Here is a 24,283-nt window from a genome sequence, read left to right as displayed (position 1 = left end):
ACCCCCATGTGTTGATGCAAGGCATCCGCCATTTGCTGGCAAGTAATTCCTGTGTTGGGACACAGTGTTTGTCTGGCTGTGACCTAGGCCATATGGGCAGAGGGCATTGTTGTCTGCTTTGGAGTCGCACTATGCGATTCTTGGTGCCCACACTCCCGCCATCCGGGTTACCGTGTCATGTGTTGTTGTCTTCTGTGGCCTGTGACTTGACATTGTCCAGCTGGGTGCATGGGGCATGGTGGCAGCAGTGGCATGTGCCTGCTCATGGAGTGTGGTTGAGTAATGCGATGGCTTGTGGTGGTTGCGTGCCTGTTAGTAATTTTGTTTGTGGTTGCAGTTCCCCCCATGTGAGGTGCGTTGTTTGTGTACTCACCCGGGTCTCGGAGTCCTTCTACTCCTTCAACTGCCTCCACCGGCAGTATGGCCATCACCCTCTCCTCCCAGGGATGGTACTGTACGGGTCTGCGGGAGGGCCCTCCTCCGGTGGCGTTGGCCTGGTCGTGTTCCTCCTGTCTCTTGGCTCTGACCCTCCTCCGCAGATCGTACCACCTGTTCTGGCAATCCTGCCTGGTCCTCCTGGTGTCCGCAACAGCATTCACAGCATCGACGATGGTCTGCCACATGGCTGTTTTGGCTGCCTGGCTGGTGCTTCTGACCAATGTTCCAAAGATCTGTGGCTCGACTCTGAGGATTTGATCAACAAGGACCTCCAACTCTCGGTGACTGAACTTTGGATTCTTGGTAGTGGGCATGGTGAGGGGTGTGGGTGGGGATGGTGTGGGTGTGGGGGGTGTGTGGATGTTGGGGGGGGTGTGGATGGTTGTGTGTGTGTGTGAATGTGATGAGAGGGTGTTTGTGAGGGTGGTCGTGTGAAGGTGTGCAAGTGTAAGATGTGGTGTCGCTTGTAGTCTGGTTCTGTGGTGTCTGGCAGCAGTGGGTCTGTTGCAAAGGCTCATGGTTTGTGTGTGTGGGCCCTTTTTATTGGTCCATGGGTGGGTGTGGCAGTGTTTGAATTTTGGGTGGGTGTGTTATAAGGAGTGGTGGTGTATTGGGCCTCTGTTTGTTTTTGACAGTTGCAGGTCAGTGATTGTGTTATTTTAGTGGTTGTTGGCCATGTTTAGTGGCTGTGTGCCTTTCGAATGGTGTATTGTTGAGTTGTTTTGTTTTGTCCTTGTTGTGTACGTGCGTTTTGAGCGTGTGTACGGTGTGTACATGGGCCATTTGGTTGTACGATTTGGTCCTTGTGTGTGGCTTTGTACGACTCGTACATGCGGTTGTGATGTTGGGGCATGGGGTGCGCTCCGTACTTAGGAGGTTGTGTTGGGGGTGCGCCAGGAACGTACTGGGGTGGGGGTACGACTGGAACGTACTGGGGTGTACATAGACGGTGGTACGACACGTACAGGGGTGGGGGGGTGTACATAGACGGTGGTACGACACGTACTGGGGTGGGGGTACGACTGGAACGTACTGGGGTGTACATGGACGGTGGTACGACACGTACAGGGGTGGGGGGGTGTACATTGACGGTGGTACGACACGTACAGGGGTGGGGGGGTTTACATTGACGGTGGTACGACACGTACAGGGGTGGGGGGGTGTACATTGACGGTGGTACGACACGTACAGGGGTGGGGGGGTGTACATTGACGGTGGTACGACACGTACTGGGGTGGGGGTACGACTGGAACGTACTGGGGTGTACATGGACGGTGGTACGACACGTACAGGGGTGGGGGGGTGTACATTGACGGTGGTACGACACGTACAGGGGTGGGGGGGTGTACATTGACGGTGGTACGACACGTACAGGGGTGGGGGGGTGTACATTGACGGTGGTACGACACGTACTGGGGTGGGGGTACGACTGGAACGTACTGGGGTGTACATGGACGGTGGTACGACACGTACAGGGGTGGGGGGTGTACATTGACGGTGGTACGACACGTACAGGGGTGGGGGGGTGTACATTGACGGTGGTACGACACGTACTGGGGTGGGGGTACGACTGGAACGTACTGGGGTGTACATGGACGGTGGTACGACACGTACAGGGGTGGGGGGGTGTACATTGACGGTGGTACGACACGTACAGGGGTGGGGGGGTGTACATTGACGGTGGTACGACACGTACAGGGGTGGGGGGGTGTACATTGACGGTGGTACGACACGTACTGGGGTGGGGGTACGACTGGAACGTACTGGGGTGTACATGGACGGTGGTACGACACGTACAGGGGTGGGGGGGTTTACATTGACGGTGGTACGACACGTACAGGGGTGGGGGGGTGTACATTGACGGTGGTACGACATGTACAGGGGTGGGGGGGTTTACATTGACGGTGGTACGACACGTACAGGGGTGGGGGGGTTTACATGGACGGTGGTACGACACGTACAGGGGTGGGGGGTGTACATTGACGGTGGTACGACACGTACAGGGGTGGGGGGGTGTACATTGACGGTGGTACGACACGTACTGGGGTGGGGGTACGACTGGAACGTACTGGGGTGTACATGGACGGTGGTACGACACGTACAGGGGTGGGGGGGTGTACATTGACGGTGGTACGACACGTACAGGGGTGGGGGGGTGTACATTGACGGTGGTACGACACGTACTGGGGTGGGGGTACGACTGGAACGTACTGGGGTGTAGGTAGACGGGGCTGTGACACGTACTGGGGTGGGGGTGTGGCTCGAACGTACTGGGGTGTAGGTACACGGGGGGTACGACACGTACTGGGGTGGGGGTGCGACTGGAACGTACTGGGGTGTACATAGACGGTGGTACGACACGTACAGGGGTGGGGGGGTTTACATTGACGGTGGTACGACACGTACTGGGGTGGGGGTACGACTGGAACGTACTGGGGTGTACATAGACGGGTGGGGGTATACATATACGGGGGGTACGTGTCGGACGTACGGGGGCTGGGGGGAGTGTTGGGCGCGTATGCGGGCACATGTCTCCATGGTTGCTATTGGTGTTCGGTGCGGACGGTGTTTTTTCCATACGGTTGTAGGCTCGGACGCACGGGATGGATCGTGATTCCTCGGTCGGACTTGGATTTTTACGTTTGTAAGGTAAATCGTCCGAGGACGTGTCGGACACATTTTCCGACCCGAGGACGTGTGGGGAATGATTCCCGGTGCGGGTCGTATGGACTTTTTACCATGCGAATCGTGATTGCCAGTTCGTACGGCATTTGTACGATTCGTACGGTAAAAAGACCCGATACGAGTCGCACGGGGGAATTTTTTACCGGATCGTGATCGGCACCTAAATGTCGATTTGGATTTCCTAGACCTGTTCTTTCAAATGGAAGAGTAAACAGTTTTATGTCAGCTGTGAGACATACTATCACAAGAAAATCACCTAAGAATACCTACAACCTTAAAAGAAAAGAAGAATCAAAAAATATAAATGACTACAACCCAGTCATTTTATCCATGTGGAACGCTAACATGGATATACAGTATGTAGCTGACAATTACATTGCTGTTGCACGATATGTAACGTCTTACATTACGAAATCAGAAAAAACAGAATTGAAGGAAATGTGGGAAGAGATTTCTCACGAGAAGACTGTCAGTAAGAAGCTGTACAGTTTCAGTTTGAAGATGTTATCGCATCGAGAAATTGGATCCTACGAATGTTCAGATAGGTTATCTTCTGCAAGTCTCTACTCGAAGTCAAGAAGAATAATTTGGGCAAGTTTAGGCCTTGCAGCAATGAGAAATCGGGTACTGAAATCTGTAGGAGAAATTGAATATTTGGTCGAGAATGACCCAGAAAGTACAGATATATTGAAAACAAACATGTTGGACACATATTATCCCAAGAGAAGTCAACATCTGGAGAACATGTGTCTCTATGAAGTGCTGCAGAACTACATTTATTCAAGGAAAGCCACAGAAGACATCAATAATGGAAAATATAAAGTCGTTGGTGAAGAAGGATGTTTGGTGAAGCAAACAAAAGGAAGTTTGATAAATCACCGGAAGCTGAGTTGCGACACTACTGACAAGAAAGAATTTTACTACTTGGCTCTTTTACAGTTGTTTAAACCATGGCGTACAGAGGATGAACTACTGGGAGAATTTCAAAGCTATGAAGATTCTTTTAATGCTTGTAAAGACAGCATACAATGCAGTACATTCTCAACTTATCTGCAAATGTTAAATGAAGAAATTGAACAGGAAACTACAATTGCAGCAGAAATAGCTAGAGACAGTTCTCAGGACAGCCAAAGTTCAGGAACATACAGTCAAGATCCCCTAGGACAACCAATCGTTGAAAATGAAGCATCAATAGCCATGAATGAAGTGGAAACGGCTATGAATCAAGCTCAAGAAGAATTTATAGACTTAGAAAATTTGGAAAGACAACTGAATCAAGAGCAGCAACAAATTTATGAAGAGATCAAAAACAAAATTGATCACGGATTTCTACATGTAAAAAAAGAGTGCTCATGCACATCATTTCATCCAATCAGGATGTATGTAAGCGGACAAGCTGGAACTGGAAAAAGTTTCCTAATAAAAGTCATCAGAAGCTACCTACAGCAAAAAACGGATTCTACTTTGTCTTGTGTGGTTACTGCTCCAACTGGGTTAGCAGCATATAACATAAAAGGAATCACCTTACATCGTTTGCTAATGTTACCAGTGGAGCATGAGAACAAAATACAATTCAACAAGCTAACTGGAGAAGCATCCTTGGAAGTTTCAAGAGTATTGAAGAAGATGCAAGTTCTCATTATTGATGAGGTGAGCATGGTATCAAACCTAATGCTTGCCTTTGTGCATTTAAGAATGCAGCAAATTTTGAAGACAGACTATGACATGTTATTTGGTGGAAAACACGTCATAGTTTTTGGAGATCTTTTGCAACTTACTCCAGTTAAAGGACAACCAGTGTTTAATACTGTGACACATGAAGACACGAAGAAGTCATTGGGAAGCATCGGAAATACAAATATTTGGTCCTTCTTTGAGTACAAGGAACTTACTACTAATATGAGGCAAGCAAACGATGAAGAATATGGAAGTATTCTGAAAGATATCAGGATTGGACTACTGACAGAAGTTGGCAAAAAAGCATTACAGAGTCGGCTGCTACATAATTTATTTCCAAAGGAAGAAATAGTTGCAGAGAAGATATACAAGAACATTGCAGAAAACAAAAGTGTCATCTGCTTAATGCCAACTCTACGTGAATGCTCAATATTCAATGAGGAGCTTTTGAAATTGGAAAAGGAAGAGATCAGGAAATTGGAAGCAGTGGACAAAATTGAGGATGGAAGAATTACTGTCACAGTAACAGGCAAACTGAAAAATAAATTGGACTCACTAGAGAAGAACATCTCCAAAACAGCTGGATTAGAAAAAAATCTATATGTTTGCATGAACTGTAGAGTGTTTTTAAGGAGAAATTTGGATGTTGAGAAAGGTTTAGTTAATGGAGCGATGGGAAGAGTTGTGGGTTTTATTAATTACCAGAAAAAAGAAGGAGTTGAATGTTTAAAAATAAAATTTGATCAGATAGATGAAGTTAAAGATATTTGTCGTTGTACAGTTCGTTTTATGCTTGTGAAAGACTTATATGTACGTAGGAAGCAGTTTCCGTTTTCTCTAGCATATGCTGTAACTATTCACAAGTCTCAAGGATTGACTGTAGATTGTGCATTTGTGAACATTGGTTCAACTGTGTTCAAAGAAGGTATGGCATATGTTGCTTTGTCACGAGTCAAAACATTATCAGGTTTATTCATGATAGACTTTGATGAGTCAAAAGTTAGTGCTGATACAAACTGTGTAAAGGAGTATAATAGATTAAGAAGAAGCTATGCTCCTCATTTAGGTCAGTATCCTGTGTTGGAGAAACGTGTAGTTTCTCGTAAAAGAAAAAATGAGAATATCTGTAGTGAAGATGTAGAGAAGAGGAAAAAAAAGAGGAGTGATGTAATTGCAAGCAAAAAGAAAAAGGAAAATGAAGAACAGGTTGTAGGATGTCATTTTGAAAATAGCTCTGGTGTCAACTGCTACGCAAATGTAGTGCTGAATGTTGCATTTTATCTGGAAAGTTTGCAAGAGCAGATAATAGTAAATCAGGGAAAAAGATTCTGTTCAGAGCTGAGTCTCCTTTTTCAAAAGCTGAGTAAAGATAAAACTCAAATAGAAAGTGCTACTGACATTAGAAAACTTTTAGATGTATGTTCAGGACGAACACAGTTTTCTCAAAATGAACAGCAAGATGCACATGAATTTTTGATGTATTTTCTTCAGGTAGTGGAAGAAGAAGGAGTTCCCATTGACATTTTTTTTGGTCTCTCTTATAAATGGGAACATAGTTGTGATAATTGTTATAATATATGTGGCTCTATTGTTGATAATGAAAGGTTTATTTATTTGACATTGCCAGAGAGTAAAACAGTCACTTTTGCAAAATTAGTTAAAGATGCTAATCATAGCATGAAATGTGGTGAGTGTAATTCTGACATGTTTTCAACATTAATTTTAAAGGAATACGGACAGTATGTAATTTTAATGATGCAACGATGTAGAGCTGATGCTTCAAAATTGGATACTTTAATAAAGAAGTTTACAGGACAGCAATTATCAATTTCAGGAAAAACTTTTGTAACTGTTGCAATAATTTTCCATGATGGACCTACTGTTACTTCTGGACATTACACAGTTTATCTTAAATGTGAAAAAGGCTGGACACTGTGTAATGATTCCCAATTGATTTTCAAACAACGTTTGCCTTTTGATTTAGCAAATTCCTATCTAATCTTCCTGAAACCTAAATTTTAGAGAGACTTGGCAAGATCTGGACAAAACAATTTTACCATTTTACTGGATTACCATTGCAATTTTGTAAAAAAAAGATTTTTTAAATTATCATTTGGCCTAATGGAAAGATAACCAATTGTAATGTGGAATTTTTTAATTTTTAATGAAACTTTGAAAAACCAATAATTTAGAGATTATCGGTAACTTCTGCACATTTTAAATTTTGGAATGTTATTGGACTGCCATTGGAAATTTTTTCAAAAATGTTTTAAAAAATTACTATTTGGCCATGTGGAAAAGTAACCAATTCTATTGTGGACTTAATAAATTATTCAAAAAATTTTCGTGAACCAAAATGTTACAGAGAATCGGTGAGATCTGGACAAATTAAACTTTAGAATTTTATTGGATTACCGTTGGAAATGTATTCCAAAAAAAAATTTTAAATTACTATTTGGTCTAAAGGAAATGAAATCAGATGTATTTTGGAGTTATTTGAGATATAATATTGTGATTATACTTCTGAAACAAACATATCAGACGGTATTTTAAAGAAATAACTATTGGTATTAGATGATATTTTTTTACAATATTATGCATTTCTATAATGTTAAGTTTAAGTAAACAAAGAATCAGGGCATTTTTAATACAATCTTTGTGATTGGTATTTTTTTTTGCCCGCTGTAAAATGATGAATGCAATTGCTTTCACAATTTATAGTGAAATGCAATATATTCTGAAAACAGCAAAAATAAGGCAAAAATAATTTTTGGAAAAAAATGTAAATATGTGTACTGTATTATAAAATGTTTTAAAAATATTAATACTTTTTTCTTTTTTTCCAGATAGATATAGAACATTTTCGAAAACTACAAACATTTTTAAAACTATTTTTTAAAAAAACAAATGAATAAATATTTTTTCAGTGAGTATGGTAAGTCAATAATAATAATTGTAGTCTCTCAAGGACAATGTAATGTGATAAATGATTTTTAGTGTTTTTAAAAAAAAAAAAAAAAAAAGTACGCGCACCGTACGCGTACGGTAAAAAAAAAAAAAAAAAAAAGTTTTTAAAAACATATGTAAAAAAAAGATGAAAGATAAGGTTGGCTCTTAAAAGAACCGTTGTGTTCATGCAGGGACAGAGGAAAGGAAGCATGGGAAAATTATTCAAAGCGACAAATGTGCTGATCTATTTTGTTGTTCACTAGGGAAACACTGGTCTCCCTATGGCAAATTAGATCTTTACAAAATGTGCAATGAATATCAACCTTCCGAAATCGAGGGTTCATTTCCAGAGGGCCAGCAAAAGGAGATTCTCCCCCCACAGATGAAGGGCTCACCTGACCTGCAGAAGAAGGAGTCAGCCCTGCAGATGATGGTCCAGGCTGAGCTACTGTGGATGTACTGGCTCGTCTTTCTGAAGAGTTACCTCCAAAAAGATGACCATGTGTCCTTCTGTGTACATCCTGGAGGTGTCTCTTCATGGTGTGATTCCCAAAGGAATACTTCCTGTTAGGATTACCTCTAGAAAGTACACGCTTACACAGCTTACAAGTCACTAAGGGTGCATTTACCTTTTGCTGGCCTTCAGGAAAAGTAAAATAATCCCATACATAAGAGGGCTTTTGTTTCCTCGATCTCTGCCTCAAGACAGTGCTGCTAGTGCTAGCCTCACTCTCAGAAGAGCTCTGCTGTTCTGCCATCGTATCCCAAAGACAAACCAGCTCCTTCTCCCAAGGGATCACAAGCAGAAATGAGGGGAATGGGTGTGGTGTAGGAGAGTTCTAGAACTGAAAGTAGTTTCAACCAATCAAAAGTTGTGTTTCATGATCACATGACCTACCGTACGCTTACGGTACGCTTACGGTACGCTTACGGCAAAAAGTACGCATGCGCGTAAAAAAGACACGCGCTTGCGCGCATGCGCATAACAGTCACTACCCGACACTTCCGCGTAACGTGCGCGTGTAGCGTAAGCGCGCACGCGTCCCACGCGCAGTACGCGCGGCTACGCAAAGTGCGTAACTATACGCAAGCAGCGTAGATAGATTACGGACGTTGCGTAAACCGTACGCTTACCGTGAGCTTACGGTACGCGTACTAAAAAAATATTTTTTTTTAAAAAAAAGTACTGCAAATAAATTTTACATGTTTATTTTAAAAAATATATTTAAAAAAACATATTAAAGAATTTTAAAAATTTAATCATAGTCTTTATAAAAGGTAAGATAATTAAATTAAAATATGTTAGAAAAAAAAAAAAAAAAAAAAAATTAGCATTTAAAAAACCTTGCAAATTCACTGAAAAAACCATGGGTTTCACACACGTTATAGTTAGGAATTAGCATTTAAAAAACCTTAGAAATTCAGTGAAAAAACCATAGGTTTCACACACGTTATAGTTAGGAATTAGCATTTAAAAAACCTTAGAAATTCAGTGAAAAAACCATAGGTTTCACACATGTTATAGTTAGCTGGACATTTTACTCGTAAAAAACCAATGAAATTGCCCCGTTATAGTTAGTTCAGCTAACTATAACTCGCGCGCCCGCAATTCACTGCTGATGACGTCACATATTACATCACTCATGACATGGTCAGTGACATCACTCATGACATCACTGATGACATCTCAAATGACATCACTGATGACATCATCCTTGTGATAGAGTGGCAGACCTCCTCTCACCCTAATATAACCTTTGACACACACATTCAAAAATAGAGACTAAAATTTTCAAAACAATGGACATACCAATACCAGTTACAACAACCTCTTCAGTAATTCTAAGATCCACATACACATCCACTCATTCACCAACAGTCCAATACAGTCACTCATACATGTACTCACTCATCATATGTACTCATACACCTATACATCCTGTTACACAATGCCACTCATCCATAGAGTTACTCACACACATAGTCACTCGTACTAATAAAGAATCAAACATACATTTACTTGCATATACAGTTATACACACACCACCATACTTACTTCTACGGAAACTTACACATGCTTAGTCTTTTAAACAATCACTTATAGAAACACATACTTATTCATACAGGAACTCTTCCAATCTCTCACCCTTGCATATACTCACATATATACACCAATAGTCACATATACTAGTTTTAAACATATGTAGTTACTCATAAAGACACTATTGAGACAGTCATTCACTCACTAACACACCCATACACACACTCATCCACCCATGCAGTCCTGCACACATGGTCTGTTCAACACATACAAACAGTGAGTCACTCATTCATGCACCTATGCACTGCGTAATACCCCCCACCGAACCATACAGACACTCAGACTGATACTCAAAAAACCAACTAATAACCTATATAGACACTCATGTAGCTACTCACCAACCCATGCAGCCACTTATACACAAAGTGAGAGACGCATACAGATATTTACACATTTAAACATTACTCACTAAGCCATGTATTCACTAAGATACACTTAATCAGTCAGTTACACAATCAATTTTTCAAAAACAAATCATCCATTTAGACACTTATATACCCATTTATTCTTCCATCGACCTTGAGATATACATATATAAAACATATTTAATTTTCAGAAAAACCCACATTCACTGGATGATGTCATCAGTGATGTCATCAGTGATGTCATTTGAGATGTCATCAGTGATGTCATGAGTGATGTCACTGACCATGTCATGAGTGATGTAATATGTGACGTCATCAGCAGTGCATTGCGGGCGCGCGAGTTATAGTTAGCTGAACTAACTATAACGGGGCAATTTCATTGGTTTTTTACGAGTAAAATGTCCAGCTAACTATAACATGTGTGAAACCTATGGTTTTTTCACTGAATATATATATATATATATATATATATATATATATATATATATATATATATATATATATATAGATAGATATCCAAAACTCCAAGGCGGGTTTTGCTGAGGTCAATCCCTTTGTCAGGGGGCGCGTGGTGGTGCCGGTAACCCAGACTGGCCGTCAATATCCAATCCAAAGCACAAGTAATCACGCACTCTCGGGGGTCCAAATATCCAAACCATAAGTTTATTTACAACCGCTACGTGTTTCGACACACAAGGTGTCTTGATCACATGATAAGGCTGCTCCAAACCGACATGCATTAGTACACAAAATATAATAGACATGAAGGTAGGACTCATAGTACACATAACTCGTCTATTGCAGTTAACGCGGTGGCCATTTTGTAACATGAAAATTGTGCATATAGTGTAAGCACTTCTTATACAAACATTTATTTTACATACACGTTGAGGATATGTTACGTTTACCATGATTAATCAAGGTTGTTACAATATGATACCACACTAATTTGACATACCACTTTTCCCAGATTTTCCATGTCTGTTCTTATTTGCGTAAACCAGGTATGCGTGATATAGTTCTTGGACTAGTGCCAAATTTATAACATGCACGGTGCTTCACCCTGTATTTTCAAGCATTTACTAGCAGTGAATTCATAATATGAGAATCTTTCCGATCAACATAATATAAACAGAGATTGACCAGTGTTTGTGAGTACTAGAGTAACGCGTAACTCACCGTATCTGCTTTCAGTTATATGGTACAGAGGAAAGCAGACTAGTTTAGATGGTATTCCATAAATTTTGCATATAAGGCATCTCAAACAATTTTAGGCGGACTATTGCCCAAGTTGGTGAGTTAAACAGCAGAACATGGCAATCAGGGATTAAAGCAAAGAGCGGAATACCGTCTAAACTAGTCTTCTTTTCTCTGCACGTAGCTGTTTGGGAAGGGATATGTTAATACAATTTAAAACTCTCTCTCTATATATCTATATCTATATATATCTATATATCTCTATATATTACCTACTGGCGGTCGCCAGTAGGTAGTTATAGTTAGGACCCTGTTTCCATAGGAAATCCGCAACATTCTATTTTGAATAACTTTGGCGCCGGTCGACGAATCCTCGCGAATATTTCAAATAGGTGGGGCGCTACGCTCCGCTCCTACCCTGAAAGTCTCGGGGGGATTCGTCAAGCGGGGGCTGAGATAAAAGGGGGGTCCCAAAACGCATTTTTCCCATGCATTTTTCCATAGGACCTTTAGACACAGCTACAGCCCGAACGGCTGAACAGAGTTCCTTGAAATTTGGCAGAGAGGTAGTCTACAGGTCAAGGAAGTGCCTTTTGTAGGTTTGGTGTAAATCTGTTCAGTAGATTCTGAGAAAATAGCCTTTAAATCAATATATATATCTGAGCCAGCTTACGGTGCGCTTACGGTGCGCTTACCGTACGCGTACGGTGGCGTGCGCGAGCGCGATTCTGATTGGCTGTTAGATCTTAGTAAACATTTGAATCGGTCGAAACCAGGAAGCGGCGGCCGCCATTTTCTCTCTAGCACTCAGAGTGTGGATAAAAAAACAAAGGACAAAAACATGTAAAGGGGCTGTTTAGACAGCTCCTAAGCACCTAGCCATGTTGAGGGAGTCCCCAAAGATCCCCCAAGGCCAAAAACGGAATTCTAATTTTTCCGATAATTTCGCCGATTATGCTTACCGTACGCGTACGGTAAAAATTATTTAAAAAAAAAAATAATCCACACTCTCCCCACCCCATGTGCAAATGGTGCCCGAAGGGCACCATTTGTGCATGGCATATTACAGATATGAAAAATTAAAATATTATCGTGCATACATGGCCCATCTAGCGTAACGTGGGCAACGTGCGTGCACGGCACTAACTGCGTAAAGTGGGCGCGCGGTGCGAAGCGCACCGCGTGCACGGAACGAACTGCGTTAAGTGGGCGCGCACGCCACGAATGGCGTAAAGTAACTTAGCATTTAAAAAAACGTACAAATTCACTGAAAAAACCATAGGTTTCACACACGTTATAGTTAGGAATTAGCATTTAAAAAACCTTGCAAATTCACTGAAAAAACCATAGGTTTCACACATGTTATAGTTAGCGGAAATTTTACTGATAAAAAACCAATGAAATTCCCCCGTTATAGTTAGTGCAGGCAACTATAACTCACGCGACCGCAATCTTCTGCTGATGACATATGTGTCTTTATGAAAAAAAAATATTTGTAATATATGTATAGCTAAAAATTTATGGAAGAAGACATGGGCAAATAAGTGTCTAAATACAGTATTAGCATCAGCAGAGGATTGCGGTCGCGTGAGTTATAGTTGCCTGCACTAACTATAACGGGAGAATTTCATTGGTTTTTTATCAGTAAAATTTCCGCTAACTATAACATGTGTGAAACCTATGGTTTTTTGCAGTGAATATATATATATATATATATATATATTCACTGAAAAAACCATAGGTTTCACACATGTTATAGTTAGTGGAAATTTTACTGATAAAAAACCAATGTCATTTGAGATGTCATCAGTGATGTCATGAGTGATGTCACTGACCATGTCATGAGTGATGTAATATGTGATGTCATCAGCAGTGCATTGCGGGCGCGCGAGTTATAGTTAGCTGAACTAACTATAACGGGGGAATTTCAATAGTTTTGTACAAGTGAAAAGTCCAGCTAACTATAACACCCCTGAAACCTATGGTTTTTTAAGTGAATTTCTGAGGTTTTTTAAATGCTAATTCCTAACTATAACGTGCCTGAAACCTATGTTTTTTTCTGTGAATTTCAAAGGTTTTTTAAATGCTAATTTCTAACTATGCCTACAGAGATAGGACATGTGAAGAAAGATGAAAAAATGCACAGAAAGAAAAAAAAGAAGTGCAGAAAGAAGCAACAGAAGTCCTCAAAGATGAAGAAAAGTACAGGAAGAAGGATAACGTGCAGAAACAACAAAAAGAAGAGCAGAAAGAAGCCTTGTTGTAAAATCATCCTGTACCCTCAACTTTTTCAGACGGATACTGGTGGTAACTGAGTCTGACTAACCAGTTCTAGAGCCAGTGCTATGTTAAAAGACACTTAGAATACAGTGAAAACACCTACATACACTAGGGAACATTATGCGTTGGGGTCCCCCTGTGATTAGCATGACCTCCTCTGTAAGCCCCTAGTATATAATAGGGCAGGGGGATTAAAACTACCTCTTAAAACAGGCCACAGGGCGTTTTTGCAAACGTTAACTCAGGCCCCGTCCCCTCCCTTCACCACTGTGTAAACACGCCCTGTGTCCGTTTTTAGTTGGGAGATTAAGTTCATTTGAATCCTGAGGGTCCCTAGGGTCTAACTAGCCCACTAGGTACCTCCAGTAAGTGCCACAGAGCTGCGTTGCAGAGAGGTGTAAAATGTGGCACGGCCTGGACCACCTCACTGCAATGCAGCTCAGTGGCGCTTACTGGAAGCACTTGGTGGGCTAGTTAGCCCCCAGGGGCCCTCAGTATTGAAGGGAAATTATATCCCCAATTTAAAACGTGGCATAGTGCGTGTTTGCACACGTCACCTCAGGCCCCGTCCCCTCCCTTCACCACTGTGTAAACGCGCCCTGTGGCTGTTCGAAGTTGAGAGATTAAGTCCCCTTGAATCCTAAGGGTCTCTAGGGTCAAACTAGACCACTAGGTACCTCCAGTAAGCGCCACAGAGCTGCGTTGCAGAGAGGTGTAAAAAGGGGCTTGGCCTCAGAACACCTGTCTGCAGCGCAGCTCCCTGGCGCATACTGGAGATGCCTGTTGGGCTAGTTGGCCCTCAGGGGCCCTCAGTATTGAAGAGGAATTAATTCCCCAACTTACAATTCACCAGGGGGCGCGTTTGCAGAGTGCTGCAAGGAGGGGGCATGGCCTCCGGCACAATGCCAGTCTTTTATTTATTTAATTTTTTTAAGAAGGGGGGCTGTGTGGTTCCCCTTCTTATTCTAATTTATTGGCCCTGATGACCCCATCCCCCAGGGCCTGTCTCCTAATTATATTTTTTTGACCCCAATCCCCAGGGCCGGCCACTGTTTTTTATTATTATTAAAAAATATATATTTATAGACACACCTAGGACATGCTGAACAAACCGTACGTACCTATCACCATGACGATTTGCGTGCTATTCATTAAAAGGCGACTATGCATACAATAAATCCACGTGGAATGTATTTACACCACAAGTGAAGCTCTGACATGTCTGATGCCCTACCGTGCCTAATCCCGGTAGACACCCTTGTCGTTTATTTATACAAACATGGGTAGCTATTGACGGGCACATTTAATACACATGCACACCAAGCCATTCAAAGGGGATTCGACAAAAATTCGACCAAAACTATGCAAGAAACCCCCCTCACAGTTAATAAAACACACATCCACTGCCGGATGTGTAATACTTTTTATTTTACTCTCTGGAAAGGGGACGAACATCACTTGAGAGTCACAGCGCGCTCCTGGCAGAGCCCAATGCTGTGTTACACCCACCATTGCCTGCTGAGTGCCACACACCTCTGTGTTGTATTCCACTAGCTAGTGCATATGCTATGACACTCTCTAGCCCATGTGCACTGTAACACCACCCCGTGAATATGTCATGCCACACTTGTCTTCGCACGGGTTATATTGCCCCATCTAACATGCCTTCCTCAATGCCTATGTTATAACGCACAGTGCTATGCCATACATATTACAATCTGGGATCCATACCTTTGTCACAGTGCATATGCAACGTTACACTCCCCAGCACATATTTTATATTACAACTTTAGAGACTAGTTAGGTTACACAACACTGCCCTGTGCATATTACACTCCAAGGCGCATATCGCATAGCACGCGCTAGTGCCTGTGCTATCTCGCGCTCTCCAATGAATCTGTAATTGCGCACAATGTATTGCATATTATATTTCACGCCCGGTTATATCACACTTTTTGGTGCATAGTTTATACCATACACTATATCTAGTTTTCATTTTCAATCGTGCTCTCAGGACTATGTTCTATATAACACTGTGTTCACCTACCTTTTTCACGGGCATTACATTTTGCGATAGGGGGTGGAGGGTCAGGGGGTGTTTCTGCCAAGTGAGCCCGGAGTCACAGTCACAAACGTCCTCTTCTTCCTGAATAAAAGTGAGATTATGCTGCATACTTGTTCATATTTTAAGTAGTTCGCACAGACACACGTTTTAAAAACAATAAAGTTCCTAATACCCGCCTTCTCTGAACAGTTAGCTTGCTGCCCCTTCCCCCTCCTCCCTGTCCTCTGTTGTGTGAATCCATGGACTAGCCTCCTCCCTCCTGCCATGCATGGTTTGATGTGCTGCCACTGCCCTCAATTTAGTATGATGTACCAGTTCACTCCTCCTGCCCTCCATTGCCCAATTCTTTGCACCATCATTGACCTCCTGCTTAAACTCTGTGCTTAGCTTGCTACCCCTATTCTCCTTCCCCCTGCCCTCCGATGTCTTTGTGCATGCCCCTGCTCCATCCTTTTTGCCCACCATGTTCCATGTTCCATGGACCTGCCACCTGCCTGTCCTTGTTCACGGGCAGCAGCAAGGCAAAAACTGTTTTTGCCTTGCTGCTGCCCGTGAACAAGGAATGGAAATTTTGAAACGCGTTGGGCAGAGAAATATTTGAAGAAACGTGCTTTCCTTTGTCCTGTTGAGCAACTATTATTGTCCTGGCGAGGAGTGCGCTTGTTTGGGGACAAAAGTGAAAAGTTATAAATTACGGCGGGTCCAGCCGTTGAGCGCACCACCGCCAGTTACTAAAGGCGGGTCTGCGGCTTTGTGAGGAAGAGCCTTGCAGGACGCCAGGACGCTCCCATGTGACATGACAGAGGCGCTCTGTTTCTTTCACCTTATCAGGGGTATTGAACTTATAATAATTTTTGTTATGTTGCTGCACCGCAAGCCATTGAAGCAAATTGGACTGTGTTTACCAGCGTGCATTGCGATATGAATACTCACCTGAGTCTGATTAAAAGGTTTTAAAGCAGAAGCATCCACAGTCTCTTGATACAGTTTTTGCCTTGCTGCTGCCCGTGAACAAGGAATGGAAATTTTGAAACGCGTTGGGCAGAGAAATATTTGAAGAAACGTGCTTTCCTTTGTCCTGTTGAGCTACTATTATTGTCCTGGCGAGGAGTGCGCTTGTTTGGGGACAAAAGTGAAAAGTTATAAATTACGGCAGGTCCAGCCGTTGAGCGCACCACCGCCAGTTACTAAAGGCGGGTCTGCGGCTTTGTGAGGAAGAGCCTTGCAGGACGCCAGGACGCTCCCATGTGACATGACAGAGGCGCTCTGTTTCTTTCACCTTATCAGGGGTATTGAACTTGTAATAATTTCTGTTATGTTGCAGCACTGCAAGCCATTGAAGCAAAATGGACTGTGTTTACCAGCGTGCATTGCGATATGAATACTCACCTGAGTCTGATTAAAAGGTTTTAAAGCGGAAGCATCCACAGTCTCTTGATACAGTTTTTGCCTTGCTGCTGCCCGTGAACAAGGAATGGAAATTTTGAAACACGTTGGGCAGAGAAATATTTGAAGAAACATGCTTTCCTTTGTCCTGTTGAGCTACTATTATTGTCCTGGCGAGGAGTGTGCTTGTTTGGGGACAAAAGTGAAAAGTTATAAATTACGGTGGTCCAGCCGTTGAGCGCACCACCGCCAGTTACTAAAGGCGGGTCTGTGGCTTTGTGAGGAAGAGCCTTGCAGGACGCCAGGACGCTCCCATGTGACATGACAGAGGCGCTCTGTTTCTTTCACCTTATCAGGGGTATTGAACTTATAATAATTTTTGTTATGTTGCAGCACTGCAAGCCATTGAAGCAAAATGGACTGTGTTTACCAGCGTGCATTGCGATATGAATACTCACCTGAGTCTGATTAAAAGGTTTTAAAGCGGAAGCATCCACAGTCTCTTGATACAGTTTTTGCCTTGCTGCTGCCCATGAACAAGGAATGGAAATTTTGAAACGCGTTGGGCAGAGAAATATTTAAAGAAACGTGCTTTCCTTTGTCCTGTTGAGCTACTATTATTGTCCTGGCGAGGAGTGCGCTTGTTTGGGGACAAAAGTGAAAAGTTATAAATTACAGCGGGTCCAGCCGTTGAGCGCACCACCGCCAGTTACTAAAGGCGGGTCTGCGGCTTTGTGAGGAAGAGCCTTGCAGGACGCCAGGACGCTCCCATGTGACATGACAGAGGCGCTCTGTTTCTTTCACCTTATCAGGGGTATTGAATTTGTAATAATTTCTGTTATGTTGCAGCACTGCAAGCCATTGAAGCAAAATGGACTGTGTTTACCAGCGTGCATTGCGATATGAATACTCACCTGAGTCTGATTAAAAGGTTTTAAAGCGGAAGCATCCACAGTCTCTTGATACAGTTTTTCCCTTGCTGCTGCCCGTGAACAAGGAATGGAAATTTTGAAACGCGTTGGGCAGAGAAATATTTGAAGAAACATGCTTTCCTTTGTCCTGTTGAGCTACTATTATTGTCCTGGCGAGGAGTGCGCTTGTTTGGGGCCAAAAGTGAAAAGTTATAAATTACGGCGGGTCCAGCCGTTGAGCGCACCACCGCCAGTTACTAAAGGCGGGTCTGCGGCTTTGTGAGGAAGAGCCTTGCATGACGCCAGGACGCTCCCATGTGACATGACAGAGGCGCTCTGTTTCTTTCACCTTATCAGGGGTATTGAACTTATAATAATTTTTGTTATGTTGCAGCACTGCAAGCCATTGAAGCAAATGGACTGTGTTTACCAGCGTGCATTGTGATATGAATACTCACCTGAGTCTGATTAAAAGGTTTTAAAGCGGAAGCATCCACAGTCTCTTGATACAGTTTTTGCCTTGCTGCTGCCCGTGAACAAGGAATGGAAATTTTGAAACGCGTTGGGCAGAGAAATATTTGAAGAAACGTGCTTTCCTTTGTCCTGTTGAGCTACTATTATTGTCCTGGCGAGGAGTGCGCTTGTTTGGGGACAAAAGTGAAAAGTTATATATATATATATATATATATGTTTTTTTTTCGGGCGCGCGCAGAGTGCGCGCACCTCGCGATGTTTTTTAAAAAAATTAAAATCTTTTTTTTGCCCTTCGTGGTCCTACTGTGAGCCCCTGACAATGGCTAGGGGGTCAAGAACTCCCTACTCTGCCCCGTATTCACGGTCTCCACCTCTCCTTTTCAGTGCGACAGACAAAATGGCAGCCGACACTTCCTGATTTCGACCGATTCGAATGTTTACTGACATCTAACAACCAATCAGAATTACGCTCGCGCACGTTAGGGTGCGCGCACAGGGCTTGCACAGTGCGCGCACCCTGCGCGTATAGATATTGATATGCTTTTAAATGCTATTTTCTCAGGAAATACTGAACAGATTTACACCAGACCTGCGAAAGGCACTTCCTTGACCTTATGGCTACCTCTCTGCCAAATTTCAAGTAATTCTGTTCAGCCGTTCGGGCTGTAGCTGTGTCTAAAGGTCCTATGGGAAAATGCATGGGGAAAACGTGTTTTGGGACCCCCCTTTTTCTCGGCCCCCGCTTGACGAATCACCCCGAGACTTTCAGGGTAGGAGCTGAACGGAGCGCCCCATTAGTTTTGAAAATTTCGCGAGGATTCGTCAACCGGCGCCAAAGTTATTCAAAATAGAATTTTGAGATTTCCTATGGAAACACGATCCTAACTATAACTATCTACCGGCGACCGCCAGTAGATAATATATATATATATATATATATATATATATATATATATGTATATGCATATAGCAACCAGTATGGTCATTTGGACGTACTGGTATGCTACCTTTGTAAAACGGCCAACAGGACAGGCAAATAACAAATAAAACGTTTGTCACAGCTGCTATTTATCCCTTCTTATTTTCATTCTTTTTTAACTCAACACTTTGTTTTTTAAAACACCATAAACAAGAAACATAAATGATCTCTTGCTAAATTTACAATTTTGTCTAGTTTCCAGAAATATATAGCTTTCCAGTTTAACCCATGAGTTTCACACCAGGTTCTAAAACAAACTGTAAGCAGGTTGAAACTCCCAAAACATATGGAAAATTGACTAACAGTTAAGAAATTACAAAAAACTGGAGAAAAAAAAATGGTTTTCTTTGAGAAAGCTGGAAAGATGGTGATCTTGGCACAGCAGATTTGTTGATGCTATTTTTGGGGGAGGAGTATAGGATTTCTTTCTCAGCACTTTCTTCTAATTTTTCCAACAAAAATATAGTTATATTTTATCTATTTTCCCAAGATGTGGGTGAAAAGGGACGCAAATTTGGCTGTATAGCTTTTGTTGAAAAATATTTCTGAAGGCCTAAGCCCGTATAGTGTCCTCCCCAGCCCAGACACATGGAGTTTGGCATTACCCATCTTCATCTCCCAGCGTGTAACCATTAACTGAACATTCTACATCATGAATTCTATTACCTCCACCCAAGCACTTAAGTCACTGTTCTATGGAGTCTATCAGCAAGAGGGTCCCGTCATCGCTAACTCACCAGACAGTCCATAATGCCCCAAACATAAAAAAAGACTCAGCACTGGGGATGGAAAAGCCTCAGCAGCTAAGGAGTTAACTGATCACTTTTTTGACCAACTGAGCCAGAGTCAGCACAGGTCTTTTCGATATGTGAGGGTCAGGTTAAGTTAGTTTCAATTTGTCTGCAGTTGACATTATTGCAAATCGAGTTGTATGCAAACTAAGCAAAGCATTCTACCACTTTCTATTCTTAAGTTTTTATTTGGTGACTGGTACATGTAATAAATGTTTACACTATGGGTCGTTACTTTTTGTTTTTTTGTAATGAGATTTATGAAACCGTAACTGTTTCTCTGAAATATTTCTAAAGTATACGTAATTAGAAAACATGTTAGTGTTCTTGCTCCGAGTACACAAATCATGTGATAAAAATTAGCATTGAATACTTGTATCTGTTTTAAAACAAAAAAGAGTCTGCAGTTGTTTGAGGTTATTATTGCTGTGTGTTTGACATGTATTCTAATATTCTATGCTGATCCAAGTCACCATCTTTTTGAGGATGAGCAAGGGTTTGACCTACCATATTGTACTGACCTGAACTGCAAGTGAGTTCAACTTTTTGGCTGAGAAAAATTCTAATGCCTATGGAAATAATTGAAGGCAGAACAAAAGCGGTCCTTCTTTTATTACAAGGCTTTCTTTATGTAAATGGAACCATTGTGCCTACGACCTTGTATGTAGTTCAGATAAAGTGCATTCGTTTCAGAGGCAGAACGATTTTGCCAAGGACAATATTGAAGCCTTGCATTCCTGTTCAATGCAAGACAAAATCATGAATTGTTAGCTAATAGAAATGTCTAACGTTATCGCTGAATGCATAGATTTTAATTTATTATTCTGTGACTCGCATTTCGATCGTATTTGTATCAATATTTCAGTGTTATGATGTGCAATAGCTACAAAGCACTAATTACACATAATGTGCTCAAAAGTCACCTTCAATTGAACGGTATGCCTCATAAATGACCTTTTAAATGGAGCAGAATTCATCCAACCCTGCAGGCAACTCTGCACCTTTATTGCTGAATTAATTTGCATGTTTTAGTTCTGCTCCCTCCAATATGAAGAATGTGAGTAGGTCATAGTTTGTGCACCTTGAGAAACCTCCTTATTCGCTGGCATTGTCAGAAATTGCTGGCGCACCAGGATAACATGCTGCAGTCCTTTTTAGGGCGGAAGTCTATGAGGACAGTTGCATGACCTGTGATGAAATGAAAAAGACCAAGGGGCATATTTACAAGGAGACTGCGCCACCGGAACATCACTTTTTTATACGTTCCGGTAGCGCAATGCCCTGCACCATATTTACAAAGTGGCGTTAAAGTGGATTTTTATGGCTTAAAGCCACTTTGTAAATATGGTATCTTTTCATGCAAGTATCTGTGTGAAACGGGCATGCAATGGGTGATGTTGTAGGTATTCCACCACAACACCCATTGCTCTGTGACACTGCCCCAGATTTACAAGGATCTTGAAATTTGAGGCAGCGCCAAAAACTAACGCCATGTAATAGCAGGCATTAAAATGGGGTAACGAGGAGAAATGCATTTATTTCTCCTTGTTTTTGCTTTTTTATGTGTGCTGCATTCAGCTACACATATTGAAAGAGCAAAACGCCAATAAATAATGATGATTTGCTACTTCTAAGTGTGCTGCATTTTGCAGTACACATAGAAGTAACAAACAGCCATTATTGATTGTTTATGTACAGGAATGGACACCTTCCTACATAAACAATCATTCCCTGCAATGCAGGCATCCTTGCACTTTGGCGCAAGGGTGTCTGTGTTGGTGCTAGGCAGCTATTTTTAGCAACAGTGTTAGGAAAAACACAGGGTTGCACCTCATTGTTGTAAATATGGCCTATCCTTGCATTTTCGAAATGGCAGAGCACGGCGCTGCGAAATTTGCCCTTGCGCCGTTGTTTGGCACTCCGCCACTTCTTTGTAAATATGCCCCATAGTGAGGACATGTCTAACAATATCACGAATAAGTAGTTCCGCACATAAATGCCTAATACAGGCAAGCAGACCAATGCTTAGAATTTCCCAGATTGATGATGGTGAACTGTTGTCACACCTATGGACCTCACTCCCCAGTTCCCAAGTTCCCATTCAACCCTCCTGTGACCAAATATTTGAGTCCACCAGCAATGATACTACTCTTCATGATGGTTGTAAAACAGTGCTCTGTTACACATTTTTTTACTACTGGTGTCAGTGGAGTTTAACAACTTGAATGGCATTGCTGGAGCAATTGTTGTAACTGTTCTACCACATCTCGGTTTCTGTTCTTTCTTTATAGGGTATCTAAGGGCCTGACTTAAAGTTTGGAGGATGGGTACCCCATCTCAAACGTTAACGATATTCTATCTACTTTATTACAAGTGAATTAGAATAATAATGTACTTGTACTAAAGCGAAGAATACATCTGTCACGTTTGTGACTTAGTACCCCATCCATTAAACTCTAAATCAGGTCTGACAATTTTGAACTTAAGCACATTTTAATTTTCTATTTGAATCCAGTTTCTTTAACCTTATTTTAATTTTAATTTTAATTTTATTTTTGAACACATTCTGATCTTCTTCTCCTTTCTTTCATTTACCTAACACTTTAGAAAGATGTTTTTTTTTGTCTCTCTGGAGTCGAAGCATGGTTTTCCTTTTGCATTAACTCTATTGAAAACGAAACTTAGGGCTCATTGCGATGGCAGTCGGACGAGCATCTGACCCGATTGCCGTGGGCAAGGGACCACCCAACAAGATGTCCCACCACTCAATTACAATGTGCCCGCCGTGCTGGTGGGCGAAAAAAGTGCTCAATAACACTGTGGTTTGTGCTGCAGCCTGATAAAGGGCAGCAACACAAGTAGCAGTGTTTTTGAGTACTTTGTGCACATTCATGCACTGTGTGCCAGGCACCATGTGGTGCCTAGCACACAATGCAAGAATGTGCATGGGGACGCTACATGTGGCCCACGGGGATGGAGGCCATGCGTGGGACCCCCAAAGTCCTTTTCAGGCTACTTTTTCATGTCGGTGAGACCGCAATTAGCAGGCAGTCAGAATGGGACAATGAAATCGTGACAGGATCATGATTCCGACCACTGCCCCGTCGGGATCAGTAGATCCTGGCGGAGGTGACAATCTTTCCCCGACAGTGAAGGGTCTGACCGCCTGCATCGTCGGTCGAAGGGCTGTCTGGCGGTGGGACCACCATCAACGGCCTGTCTTGTGGCATTCCAAATGGCATAGTAATGGTGCCCTCAATTCTTTCCGACGTCCAACCCTTCTCCTTTATCACTGTTATCCGAGTTTCCTTACAGAGATCTTCATGTTCATCCCTCTTCCTACAATCTATGTTTCATCTTCCCATCTTCAGCAATCCCAAAGAAAAGGGCCCTCCAAGATAGAATCAATGTCAGCCCACACAACAGCAAAGAACTCTTTGCCCTCATCAAGGTGTTCACCAAGCCACTCAGTGAGACCACTGATGTCCCACCCTCCCTTGACTTCTGCAACAAACTTTTCACCTTCTTCCACCACAAGATCAAGCAGATCTATGACAGCCTCGATGTCCAAGACCCCTTCCATCTTCCACAGCACAACCTGTGCCATTGCATCTGCTCTACGTCAAACTAGCTACTAATCCATTGAGACAGCCACCTTCCCTGACGACTGGAAACATGCTGAGATCAACCCGCTGATGAAGAAGCATTTTACGCACCGACGGACCTCAAGAACTTCAGGCCCATCTCCCTGCTCCCCTTCCTTTTTATCAAATAAACCATCAACACCCAGCTTGTCGATTTCATTGAAGCCAACCATGTCCTGGACATCTCCCAATCTAGTTCCTGAAGCAACCACAGTATCAAGACACCCTCCTCACTGCCACAAATGACATCCCCTCCCTCCTCGACCAGGGCAAAACCACAACCCTCATCCTCCTGGACCTCTTGGCGGCCTTTGACACCGTCTCCCACCATTCCTCCCTAA

The sequence above is a fragment of the Triturus cristatus genome, chromosome 5_2, assembly GCF_964204655.1.
Source record: "Triturus cristatus chromosome 5_2, aTriCri1.1, whole genome shotgun sequence".
In the NCBI taxonomy this organism is placed as follows: domain Eukaryota; kingdom Metazoa; phylum Chordata; class Amphibia; order Caudata; family Salamandridae; genus Triturus; species Triturus cristatus.
This window is presented reverse-complemented; position numbering follows the sequence as displayed.